This window comes from Hetaerina americana, unplaced genomic scaffold, assembly GCF_022747635.1.
Source record: "Hetaerina americana unplaced genomic scaffold, ioHetAmer1.1.p SCAF_2, whole genome shotgun sequence".
NCBI classification, from domain to species: domain Eukaryota; kingdom Metazoa; phylum Arthropoda; class Insecta; order Odonata; family Calopterygidae; genus Hetaerina; species Hetaerina americana.
In genome coordinates, this window is record NW_027286763.1 from 45362254 (window position 1) to 45375139 (window position 12886).

The window sequence follows — 12886 nt, forward strand, 5'->3', positions numbered from 1 at the left end:
TAACGCCATTATTCTCCTTATGTCCATACTATTTTGACCATTTTGGTACAGAACACTTCCGAGATGGGTAATACATTCTATCTGCTATATTTCATGAACTATTACATTAATATTCAACCTAACCTTACTTTTTCTCGAAAATCACACAACATTTTTTATGTATATTAATTCTCATCGCATTAAATCAATATATATTAATCAATTATCAATTATATCAATGCATTAAATTTCCGATCCACACCACAATGCTTGCGATCCTTTGGGAGACTGGCTAAATTCAGCTTTATTATCCACAAACTTAACTGATTTTAAGAATTTTCCACCGATTTTCATTCCTACCACCAGTTCTTCCCACCATGCCTCTTTTACTATTTACTCCACATACATGGATACGTCAAGCAGCACAGGCTACTGAAGTACTGATTGCCAATAGCTTGGCAGTCAGTACTTCTGTTTCTTTCGATGAAGACGGAGCTAAATTCCGTCGAAATTATTAAAAAATAACGTTGGAGTGTTCTTTTTATGTGTTCTTATATTGTTTGTTGCTGTCCAAGTTTTTTATTCAACACTTCCGTGTTACTTCGACGAAATTAAAAAAAAAAAAAAAAAAATATATATATATATATATATATATATATATATATATATATATATATATATATATATATATATATATATATATATATATATATATATATTTGTGTGTGTGTGCGCGTGTGAAAACATATATATTTTTAATATATGTGTTTATATATACATACATACATACATAAACACATGTAGATTTTTAAAATATCTCCACTCTTACTCAGTCTTTCTTCCGCGTGGGACTTTCCTTGCCGCTTAAACAACCCCCACCCCCACCCGAACTTCCGCCCCTATTTCTTTCTAAACCAGATCTAGCCACCCTTTACAACCTGCCATATCCTCCATGCAAAACACCCATTTTCCCCATGCATCAACCAAAAGAGTCCCCGACCCAGCACTCCAAACCCCAAACCGAAAATAATGCATTGAACCTTTCCTCCGTGCCTCTCGAGAATAGCGAGCTTTCGCTACTAAGTAAAAGCCTCTCCTTCTCCCCCACCCCTAGAACCAACCACGTTAATATTGTCACCGACACGTTAAACTTCAGCTGGAATTTACGCTTGCATGCCCATTGGAAATCGCAACCTTTCCCTTCGAACTCTTCCAACATTAACCCGGCACTTACCCGATTCCGTCCATCCTCAGAAAACGAACACAAACCACTCCTATCCAACCATCCAATGGAAATCTTTATCAATCTACTTCTGACAAAGATTTTTGGTAAAAAATTTATAGATTACTTAAACCCACCAGATAACCTTTCCCCCTCTGAGAGACAAACTCTCAGACGTTTAGCGTCAAACAAAAATATAATAATCACGACGGTGGACAAAGGGTCATCCGTTGTCGTGCTAAACAAAAAAGACTACGACGCAGAGACATTTCACCAATTAAACGACCTTTCCTGCTATGCCCCCCTGCCCCAAGACCCAAACCCTTTATATCAAAAGGATATTCTCTCTTTTCTTTCCAATTTCGGTCCCCAAGAAGGTCTCTCCCCCAAAGATATATCCAATCTTTCGCCACCTAATCCTAAGACCTCCCGTTTCTATTTGCTACCCAAAATTCACAAAACCAATAACCCCAAACGCCCCATTGTCTCCAGCAACAACTCACCCACTGAACGAATCTCCGCATTAATAGACCACCACCTTCAATCCATAATAACTTCATTCCCTTCTTACATAAGAGATTCGTACTACTTTCGGGGCCGTCAACCCTCATTCCCAATTCCGAACAACACGACCATCTTCATGGCCAAAATAGACGTTACATCTTTCTACACCTCCATTACCCACAAAGAGGGCTTGGAAGCCCTGAAATATTACCTATCCCTACGACCCACACCACACACCCCATTCACAGATTTCCTCATCGAACTGAGCCAAATCGTCCTCACCAAAAATGCTTTCCAATTTAACGACAAATTATATTTGCGAATAAAAAGCACAGCGATGGGCACGCGTACGGCTCCGGCATACGCCAATCTTTTTATGGGTCCACTTGAACATAACTTTCTGCAACAAAAAACCCTCAAACCACTCTTCTGGGCCCGCCATATTGATGACATTTTCCTTCTTTGGTCCCGCGGACGCAACAGTTGATCCTATTTTATTTCCTCTCTCAACTCCACCGTCTCAGTATCTTTCACTTCTTCTATATCCCAATCGAATATCACTTTCCTGGATATCGACAATCACCTCCAAAACAATACTTTTTCACCTCAGTCCACATTAAACCGACCAATAACCGACAATATCTTTATTTCAATAGCCACCACCCATTACATACGAAACGCTTCATCACCTTCTCACTCTCAGTCCGTGGCTTCCGTCTCAACAACACTCCATCCCAATAGAAATACATGGACCAGCTACATGAAAATGTGGGAACCCTGAAAAATCACTGAACAGTAAAATTCTAAACCATCCACCCAATACAATTCTCTCCCTAAACCAAACCGCCCAGGATGCCCTAATCTTGTCACCACTTTCTTCCTCGGTACCCACAAAATTAAAAACTAAGGCAACTGAATTCATCCAATAGCTGCCTAAATATCCCCTCCCACCCCATTGTTCCTTTCCTATTGGTCCCTTATCTCTCCTTCCCTCACCCTTCCTCCGCAACATTCCTTTCCGCTCTTCCTCGAGAACGTCATTCTGATGATGACAGTCGTGCCATCGAAACGTCAAAACTACTTATGAGAGCATCCTTTCTTTGTGTTTCTATGTTTTTAAAATCTAAATCTGTGTTTTTATATATTTTTGCGTCGCCGAAGGGCGTTCTATTTCGAAGATATTTATATATGTACCTAAATATATACCGGTAGTCCAGGGGGTAGAGCGTTGGACTACTGACCGGAGGGTTCCGGGTTCGATTTCCGGGCAAGGCACTCTGGGCACCTGCAGCTCCACCCAAGCTATGTGATTTTTCGGGTACCAGATCTTCCTGGGAAACCATAACCGGCACAGGGAAAGGAACTGCCCCCCCTACCCTGATGTGAGAATTTCACACGCCGTCAGGCTTACTACTGGGTGAACTCTACCGTCACCTACCAAACCGAACTTCGGGTTGATTACTGTGTTTATGGTTTTTTTATGGTACATATTTTCATATACGTGTGTGTACATATATAAATATGTATATATGCAATGCATTATCCCCATATTCATTCGAATGAACAATCACCGCTAATCCTGTCATTCTGCCTCACTCTCTCTATTTCACTCCTAGCGCATTCTTCTCCTTACGTTCCTACTACTTTGACCGCGTTAATACAAAACACTTCCGACATACGTAAACTATTCTTTCTGGTCGATTTTTTGCCCTACTATTTTAATGTTTAGCTTAGCCTTTTTCTTTCTGGAAAAGCGCAAAACCTTTGTTTCATTAATACTGATTCTCATCCCATATCTATCGAACTCAATTTCCAATTCACTCAGCAATGCTTGCAACCCCTTGGCTGACTGACTAACTAGAGCTTGGTCATCAGCAAACCTAACTGATTTTACGAATTCCCCGCCGACTCTCATTCCTACCTACAGTTTTCCCATGCCTCTTTAATCATTCCTCCAAATATGCATTGAACAGCGCCAGTGATAATGGTCATCCTTTCCTAACACCTCTTCCTAACCTTGCCTATCCGGACGCTCCATCCTCCACTCGCACTTGAGCAGTCTGAGACATGTACATATTGCGGATTAGCCTCCGTTCCCTCCACATCTATAAACACAGACTCATCATCCCCCATGTAATCATTTGCCCGGCTCTCCATCCTTTTGTTGATGATCCTGAGAACAACTTTAGCTCTGTGGGATATCAAGCTTATTATTTTGTAGTCCTTATATGATGTATCCTTTACCTTTTTCGGAATAGGAATTAGCACTGGTCTCACTTAGTCTTCCGGTCAGATTCCTTCCTCATAGATACTACGAATCAATCCATACAGATTCTTCTCTTAGAATGTTGTCCACCCCCACGGCCTTATTTGGTTTCATATTATATATATATATATATATATATATATATATATATATATATATATATATATATATATATATATATATATATATATATATATATATATAAACACAGATGTAGATTTTTAGGCAATATATAATATTTTTTGAGGTACTTTGCCTCTCCTGTAACTTCTGCCCTGCCTTCTACGTGGGCGAATGCACGACCGCACTTTCCCTCCGCATGAATAACCACCGATATTCCACCAAATCTCCCACCTTTCTTAATTATCCCATCCCTACTCACACCGCTTCCCACAACCAATCTTTTGACGACTGCTTCTCTGTTTCGGTGATTGAAATCCTTCCAAAATCTGCGAGTATAATAGAGGTGAGAACCCGCGAGATGGCGCATATCTGGGTGGCCCAATCATTCAAACCGCCCGGGCTGAACCAAGCCCACTGAATGCATCAATTGGCTGCCTACATATCCCCCCACCCCCTTGTTAATTTCCTATTGGTCCCTTTACCTCTCCTTCCCCCACCTCTCCCCCGCACATCCTCTCCGCTCTTCCCCGAGAACGCCATTCTGAAGACGACAGCCGTGCTGTCGAAACGTAAAATAACAAATTGTCAGTGTCCTTTCTTTGAGTCTCTATATTCTAAAAATCTACATCTGTGTTTTTATATATTTGTGTGTCGCCGAAGAGCGTTCCATTTAGAAGATATTATATATATATATATTATATATATATATATATATATATATATATATATATATATATATATATATATACATATAACTTAGACAGCAACAAACAGTCAGTACTTCTGTTTCTTCCGATGAAGACGGAGCTAAATTCCGTCGAAATTATTAAGAGATAACGGATGAGTGCTCTTTTTATGTGTCCTTATGTTGTTTTTTGCTGTCCAAGTTTTTTATTCAACACTTCCATGTTACTTCGACGAAATCATCTATATATATATATATATATATATATATATACACCCATATATTTATGTATTCCGTTGTAGATAACAAAACAAAGATTATTCCGTCATGAATAATGATTCGGTTTACTCATACTTACCACACGCATATATTGATGCCATTCCTTGTGTGGCCTCATTCCACTTTCAAAGCTGCGTTACCAGGGCATCATAAATGTACTGAAGGGAATCATGCGTGGTCTGGCGAGTTTGAAATAGCAAACTATACTCTTCTTCTGCTGGATTTCTCCTGAAAATATCTTTGAACCCCACAAAAGAAGCTCAGAGTTGACAAATAAGGATTAGTGAAACATGAAATTTAATCTTCATCAGCAAGCAAGAGAAAATATATTAAATATCTAATTTTAACAAACCACTAAACATAAATATTGATTTAACTCTAAAAAGAAGTTTTAATATAAGTTAATTAGTGTATACATATTATTGGAAATGAAACAGGTTTAATCAATATTCCCATTCCCAAAAGTATTTCCTAAATATGCGGCATTAAAAAGGGCAGCAGTAGTCCTCATTCGCAATATTAATCTCTTGCGTCCTACGCACTAAAATTTTATTTTTTCATTTCAACGAGCTAGACGTAAATTTTCGCCGTAGTAATCTAAGGTATGAAATGTGTGATAACTAGGCTCATTTCGCTGTCCTACCACCTCCCTCAAAAAGCAATAAAAAGTGTGGAAAAAACAAAATTGGAACTGGGATAACAAAATCCCTTGATGGGGAATCTGAAAAAGAACTGGGATTGAAGGGCAAATATATTCCAAGCACGCACCCAAAATATTTGGATAAAATAGATTTACTCAGTTCAATTATTTTTTCATGAGATATTTATAGAATATTTTTTACATTACCTTAAAAATACAATTTTCTGCGTGATTACTATTTGATATAGTGGTAAAAATCTTGATAGGAGTATTGATTTTAACAAGATATAGATCAAGATTATATGCCTGAAAGGCCAAAGAGTATTTATTTCAAAGATTTACTTTATTTTGGGTACATCCCTGGGACGATCCCTACCTTTGCCGTATTTCCCGCCTTTCGTCCATCGCTACCCCACCTGAAAAAAATGGAAAAATATATTTCACTGTTGCTGTCAACGGTCAGTGACACAGAAAAATATAGCTAGACTACTAGGAATGCTAATACAATATTAACCATCTCCCAATCCATTCTTCGCCTCATGTTTCATTTGTTTATCCCAGATCTTTCTTATTCGGTTTATTTCCACCTTCCTTATTCAAAAACTTACATGAAATCATACGTTGATCATTATATTGTTGAATATTAAAAGCCAATTATATCGCTTATTTGACATGGAAAATATTTCGATCCAGATCGCATGCACACAATTATGAATTTGAATTTGCACGTTTAGGGATTACCAAAAACTGAGCTACGTGCCGTACATTCCACCATAACCGAAACGAAGCTAAGTTCAAAACTTTTTTATTTCTTGTTTTTTTTATATTGGCCTTGATATTTCTACAAAATTCATTTCGGAAATGTTGTGAAGTTTTCTTTGATGAGGTGTCGAAGATTCAGAAAACTTCTGGACTTGATGTATGCAATTGTATTGTCCCACACGTCGAGTCAAACTTTTAACACTCAGCATTACGATTGTCATTGGTATGTTCTGACGGCAAGTAGCAACTACCAAACGCATCAAACACTGAAACATCATTGCGTGTGCCTTTCGTCTTGTCGAGGGCTCCTGACTAAATCCACCAGGGGCGAGTGATCGTATCCGATCTGAAGGAGGGCTGACATCTATTCTAAGATACTTAATGAGTTGACTACGATACTCCGCTAAGAATTCAAACTGGCGACACCAGACATCCAGAATGAAGGTCCCATTTCCCAGACTACAGTACTAGGAAGGCGACACCCCTTCCTTGCAGCAAACTCCCCTCCCCTCTATGCTCTCTCAGCCAAACGAAGATAAGGACTTCAATTTTTTTCGTTACGTCTGCGGCAGTGCTTGTCTCATGTTTTTTTGGCTTTTCTCGGACACCTGATGTATTTTGACACCAAGACATGAATTTTATCAGTGAATCCGTTCCGGAAACTCATCAGCGATATTACGCAAGGGGTTTTAGAGGCGAAGGAACGTGTGTTTATTCAGAATTCAATTTCAATAACGTTCATGGAACCCAGACGGAAAAGTTATCTCCTCAGACATCTTCACTCATAGGAGGGAAGGAGATCCCCGTCCCTAGAATTCTCCCTTCGTCTGAGATCCCTGAACGTGTACGTGCCTGTGGTCAACTTAACAGATATCCAACAAATAACTGGTAACATGGAGGAAGCGAAGGGAGGCGAAGAAGAGCATAGAGCCTAAATTAATCACCAGTAATTTTGAACACAGATGCGTATTTATATAGAGAGCGCTTGCCAAAACTGTAACTTTCAGGTAATGTAACGATAGATGAAGAAATACATCAAGAAATTGAAAGCCCATCTCGTTTGTATTCACCAACGTTTTCAATTATGTAAACTTCAAGTTCAAAAATGAAAGAAGTACTGGACATTACAGCTAGAATATGACTAGGATACTCTTTCCCTGATACTGTGCTCCTTTTACTTTGAGATATTAAATCTTAAGCTTGAAGTAAACGTATATGTGCCAAAAATTCGCGTGCACTTTTTGTAATCCTCCATTGTATTTTCACAACACCGAAATCCCTAGCCAACGCTATTCAACACATATCTAGAAGGGTCAACAGCAGTAGCAGAAGAATTGGACAGAGTAGAAGTCAAGGTAAATGGCGGAAAAATCAACGTGCTTCAATTTGCAAATGACATCGCAGTAGTAGTAAACACGAGAATGAAACTGCTAGCTGTAAAATAGGACTAGCGTTAAACTGAAGAGGTGATGAAGCATAGTGATAGTGGAGACTTCTGAACATGAAATGCACAGATAAAGCAAGGAACGAGGAAGTACATAGAATATAAGAAGAATAATTGACCATATGGAGAACACAACGGTTATGTGCTGGATGAACTGACTCGTTCAGGCACAATGGATCAGTTGGAAACATAATCGAAGGAAATATTGAAGGGAAAATCCCACGATGAAGACCAAGGAACATACGTTATACGTAGGATAAATGAACAAGGATGTAAAACAAAGCAGCTATTAGTGAGGGGGGATTAATATTGAATACAAAATAACGGAGGGCTAAAATAAACATCTACATCTACATAGTAAGAATTAGATCAGTAAATCAAAGTTTTTTTATCTCAAGACAATGATCGCGACGTTATAATCGGAGGAGATCTCAATGTCCCATCTATTGACTGGAAAATATAAAAACGGGCGGTAAAGGCAAAGATATCTGCGAATCGCTGTTGAATTCTGTTATGTCGAACTCAGAATCAACTTGTCACTTTACCAACTAGGTGCGATAATATTCATGTTTTGTTAGCAACGAATAGTCCCGTAAAATTCTTAAATATAGAAGCAATAAAAGGAATTAGTGACCACAGGACAGTAAATGCTAAGTTTTCGTTTGATGGGGTCCGAACTAAGAAGCTTGAAAGGAAAATTTACTTGTCTAAAGAAGGGGAATACAATGACCTCAAGTGCGTGCTACATAATCAATTTGACAGTTTTCAGAAAAATAATAATCACCAAAATACTGAAGATACGTGGAATCACTTCCTTGAGATCACGTGCTCAGCAGTCAACAAGTTCATTCCTAGTTAATTTATAATAGATAGCACGAAGCCAAGATGGTACAACGCGGATGTTAGATAGACATTACGACGTCAAAGGCTATGTCACGCCAAGATGAAAAATATTACGGATGATATCTCTAGCGACAAAAAGAATGAGATCACTTAAGATATCTAGGGCGAATGCCAAGAGTGAATATCAAAAAGCGTTTAGGGAATTCAAAAGGGAAAGGTTAACGGAAAATTTGAAAGAGAATCCAAAAGCATTTTTGTCATACGTCAGAGAAGTTCAGAGAAATAAGTCAACTGTCAATTCACTCAAAAATGATAAAGGCGAAAGAGTGACCAGCAGTTTGGAAAAGGCTAACTTATTATATTCCTTCTTAAAAAGCATTATTGCCCCCATCGTACTACGTTAGGAGACATCATGCTAGTAAAATTAGAGGCATTAAGTCTAGAACAGATAGATTTAGGATGTCATTTTTTCCAAGAAAGATAGGGAATCATAATAACATTGTTCGACCTCGGTAGGGTCATATTCGGTTAAAATTATTCTGGTGTGTATTCACCCACTGACACACACCCTCGCGGTAGCTTGCAGGGTATATATGGATAAAAATAATTAGAATTAGCACCCCGCAAGCCGCCGCAAGGGCGTGTAGCGGGGGTGTTAGTTCACCACCAGTAATTAAGAATAAAACCGCACGCAAAACTCACAAATTCAGGACAACCTACGCACACAAAACCGTATGCATTCATGCAAAAACCTTTACAACTCACACACATGCAGATACATATGTATACTATCAATTGACACAAACATGCGCCTAAGAATATACCTTCTTTCTACGCAACGTTTAATCTTGTCCTGACTTGCAAATTAAATGTCTTTAATATTTCTATGTTGACTTTGGTTTCTTACAATTATGATTGCTGATCGTACGGGGAAATAATTAGTATTTGTATCTATCTGTCCTGGAATCTAGCTCCCTTATCCGATCTTAATGGTCTGATCTACTAAATTAGTGTGGGGCCACCAAATAAAACAATCTTAGAATTGAAATACTGGTGGTAATAATAAATCATAACTATCTTTGAAACCTGAGAGCATTTTTTCGGCTGTAACCGTAATATATTGACAAATGATACCACTGAAGGTGATGTTGATCTTAAGAAAGAGTCCAATCGTTCTTTTAACTGAAATTGCTTGAAATAGCTCAACAAATGCAAATGTACAGAATATGTATGAAAAAAAATAAACGACACATAGATAAACAAGTTGCATTTCGTTGAAAAACACTAATTATATTCTAATTGGACTAAGGTATTGAAAGAAACAGTAGGAAAAGAAGGATAAGAGATCAGGTTATCGTATTAAAGTCAAAGAAGGCAGGAATAGTGGACACAGTTTTGAACAATTATACGGATGGGAATGATAGGCGGGCAAAGCAGAGGAAGAGAAAGAGATGAAGCTTCTTGGATGAAAAGAAGAAAGGTAAAAATTATACTGAATTGAAGAGGGCTTACATTCTTGTATAGTTCGGAGATATTAAATGTTCAATGCAACAATTTCAGAGTGTAAAAATCATTCGCCTTGACTGGAAGGCGAATGATTTTTACACTCTGAAATTGTTGCATTGAAATGCACATTGGCGGATGACTCCGTTAAAAGTTACTGTTGCGGCATCTCCCGCAGTTTCTTTGGAATATATTAAATGTTGTTTTTAGCTGGTTTAGAGGCGTGGAAGCGCTAAGGTCCATTAAGAATAACCATTACCGGGGGATGATTATTTTACATACCATTTTTGCACAAATCTTTTAAGCCAAACGTTGTGGACACTGAAATCTCCATCGATTATAATGTCTCGCCCATTATTTTGCGATTAAAAGCTATTGATCTGTTTGTTTATTGATAATGTTGAGTTAACGCCAGCGTCCGGTGGTCTGTAAACTACGCCTACGTAATTTTTCGGATTGAGGGCTATTTATTCCACCAGGCTTTCTTTCTGAGCCGTTCGGAATTATCTTAGCTTTGCTGGCGCATATACTTTTAACTGCAATAAGCAAGACGTCCTGACTCTATTTCTTTATCATTTCTGTAAACGTATATATATACCACATACATACACACTAATATATATATAAAGATTATATATATATGCACATACATATTTTATATATATACACACACACATCTACATCTCTACACCTACATAAGACCCCCGAGCCGCCGTTAGGGCGTGTGGCGGGGGGTGTTGGTCACCACCAGCAAAAGAGGACAAAACCACATGCAAAATCAATTTATCCATGCAAACCTACACCCACAGTGGCGTATACATTCATGCAGAAACCCTTTCAAGTTACACGCATGCAAATTCATGTACTATCAACAAACAGACACCTATACCTTAGAATGTAGTAAAAATGTATCCAATAACATGAAAGCTAAAATTTGAAAAGTAAGGAAGCGAAATTCCACTACCACATGGACTTGCAGCACACAATGGTCTCCGTCCCCAAGGACACAGGTATACGCGTACATGTGACCATTAATATTGTGGAAACAAAGAAAGGAAAGCAAATTCCATAGATAATAGAAGGAAAGTTTTAATTAGCAATGAAACATTATATATTGGAAGAAATTATCGATAATACGTTCGAAATTATCGATGACAGCACAGTCATTCTGCAAAAAAAACTCGCCAGCCACGAACGGAGTGTTTTCGGCACCTGGTGGGTATCGGACATCACTTACCTGAGTTCTGGTCGTGGATTTTGTCTCTCCGGCCGCGGCTCGAGCCTGGGCGACGAGTGCTTCGCCGCTTCTGGGACGCCCCACCCGACGGGTCGACAAGTGGGTCGCGGCATGTCGATACATCCTTCCCCCCCGACCTCGACCGAAGAAGAGGAGCCCGCCGTGGTCTCCACGAACGGCGCGCTATTTGGCAAAATTCCAATGGGGGGCCTTCCTCGAGAGAGCACCGTTGGGGGTCGTCACGGGGCAGAAGGCGGCCTCGGGGAGGGTGGGAGTGGCGGACTGGGTGTCATCTGCGGAAGGGGTGCGGTCGGGAAAAATCATGGGAGATAGTTCCATGTGGTCCGCCTCTAGAGGAGCGCTGGGGAGATACGGCACCTTGGCTATCCTCATTGGAAAAGGACGTAGGGAGTCTCAGGGATATGTCGGGAAACTTGTACTTGTGTCAGCTACCGGAGTCGGTGACGCTTCATTCATTGTCAATGATAAAGGGTTAGAGAGGTGACCTGTTGGGGATGGGAAACAATCGGAATCAAATGCATCATCCTCACTTTTCACCAGGGGTTCTTGGGGTGTTCGAAGTCCGTGATACAAGGATTAAGAGAAGGAGGCGTTAATGACGTGGACGGGGGAAGGAGGGGAGAAAGATGATATCTCCTCCTTTGACCGGGTCACTGTGTTGGGGGCTGGAGGTCGTGTGAGAATAGGCGAGGTGGTAGGGACTTGAGCTACTTGTAGATCGATATTGGAGACCAGGAGCTGAGGGTCGTCTGTCCTATTTATTTTTCAGATCCCTTTCTTCCGCTTACGTTTTTCACTCCCGCAGAAAAATTTTCCTTCAAGTTGGGGGTGATACGGGGGACCGACGGGAGCAGCCGGGGCTGCACCGTCGATGAGTATCAGCGATCATGCCATCTTCTCAACAGCCACCCCGGGCTCGTCTATCTCCACGGGGGAGTTCGGGTTGGAGGCCATCGTCTCCACATAGCTCTTCCCTCCCTGGTTCCGAGGGCAAGTCTTGCGCTCGTGGCCGTCAAGGTTGCAGTGGGCGCAAGTGTGCCCGTCATCTCCACTACCCTGGTGCCCGTTAGCACACTCGCCATCTTGTTTCCCCCCTTACCTGTTCTCCCACGAGCGATGGATTATTCCAAATCGTTGGAGCTCGCCTGTTATGTCCTCCAACGGGATCTCCACGAGGAGAAAAAGAACCCTGACATTACCAGGGCTGCCGGAAGTCTCGTCAATGGTAATTGTCGTCCTCTGGTCACCTAAGGATGGAAACGGTAGTTTCCGCGGAGTATCCTAGTCACTTTATCTTCGGTTGCTAACTTCAAGAATATCAAATGGCGATTGTATCCAAATTGGATCGCCACTATCTCTTCGGGTGTGAGGCCCAGCG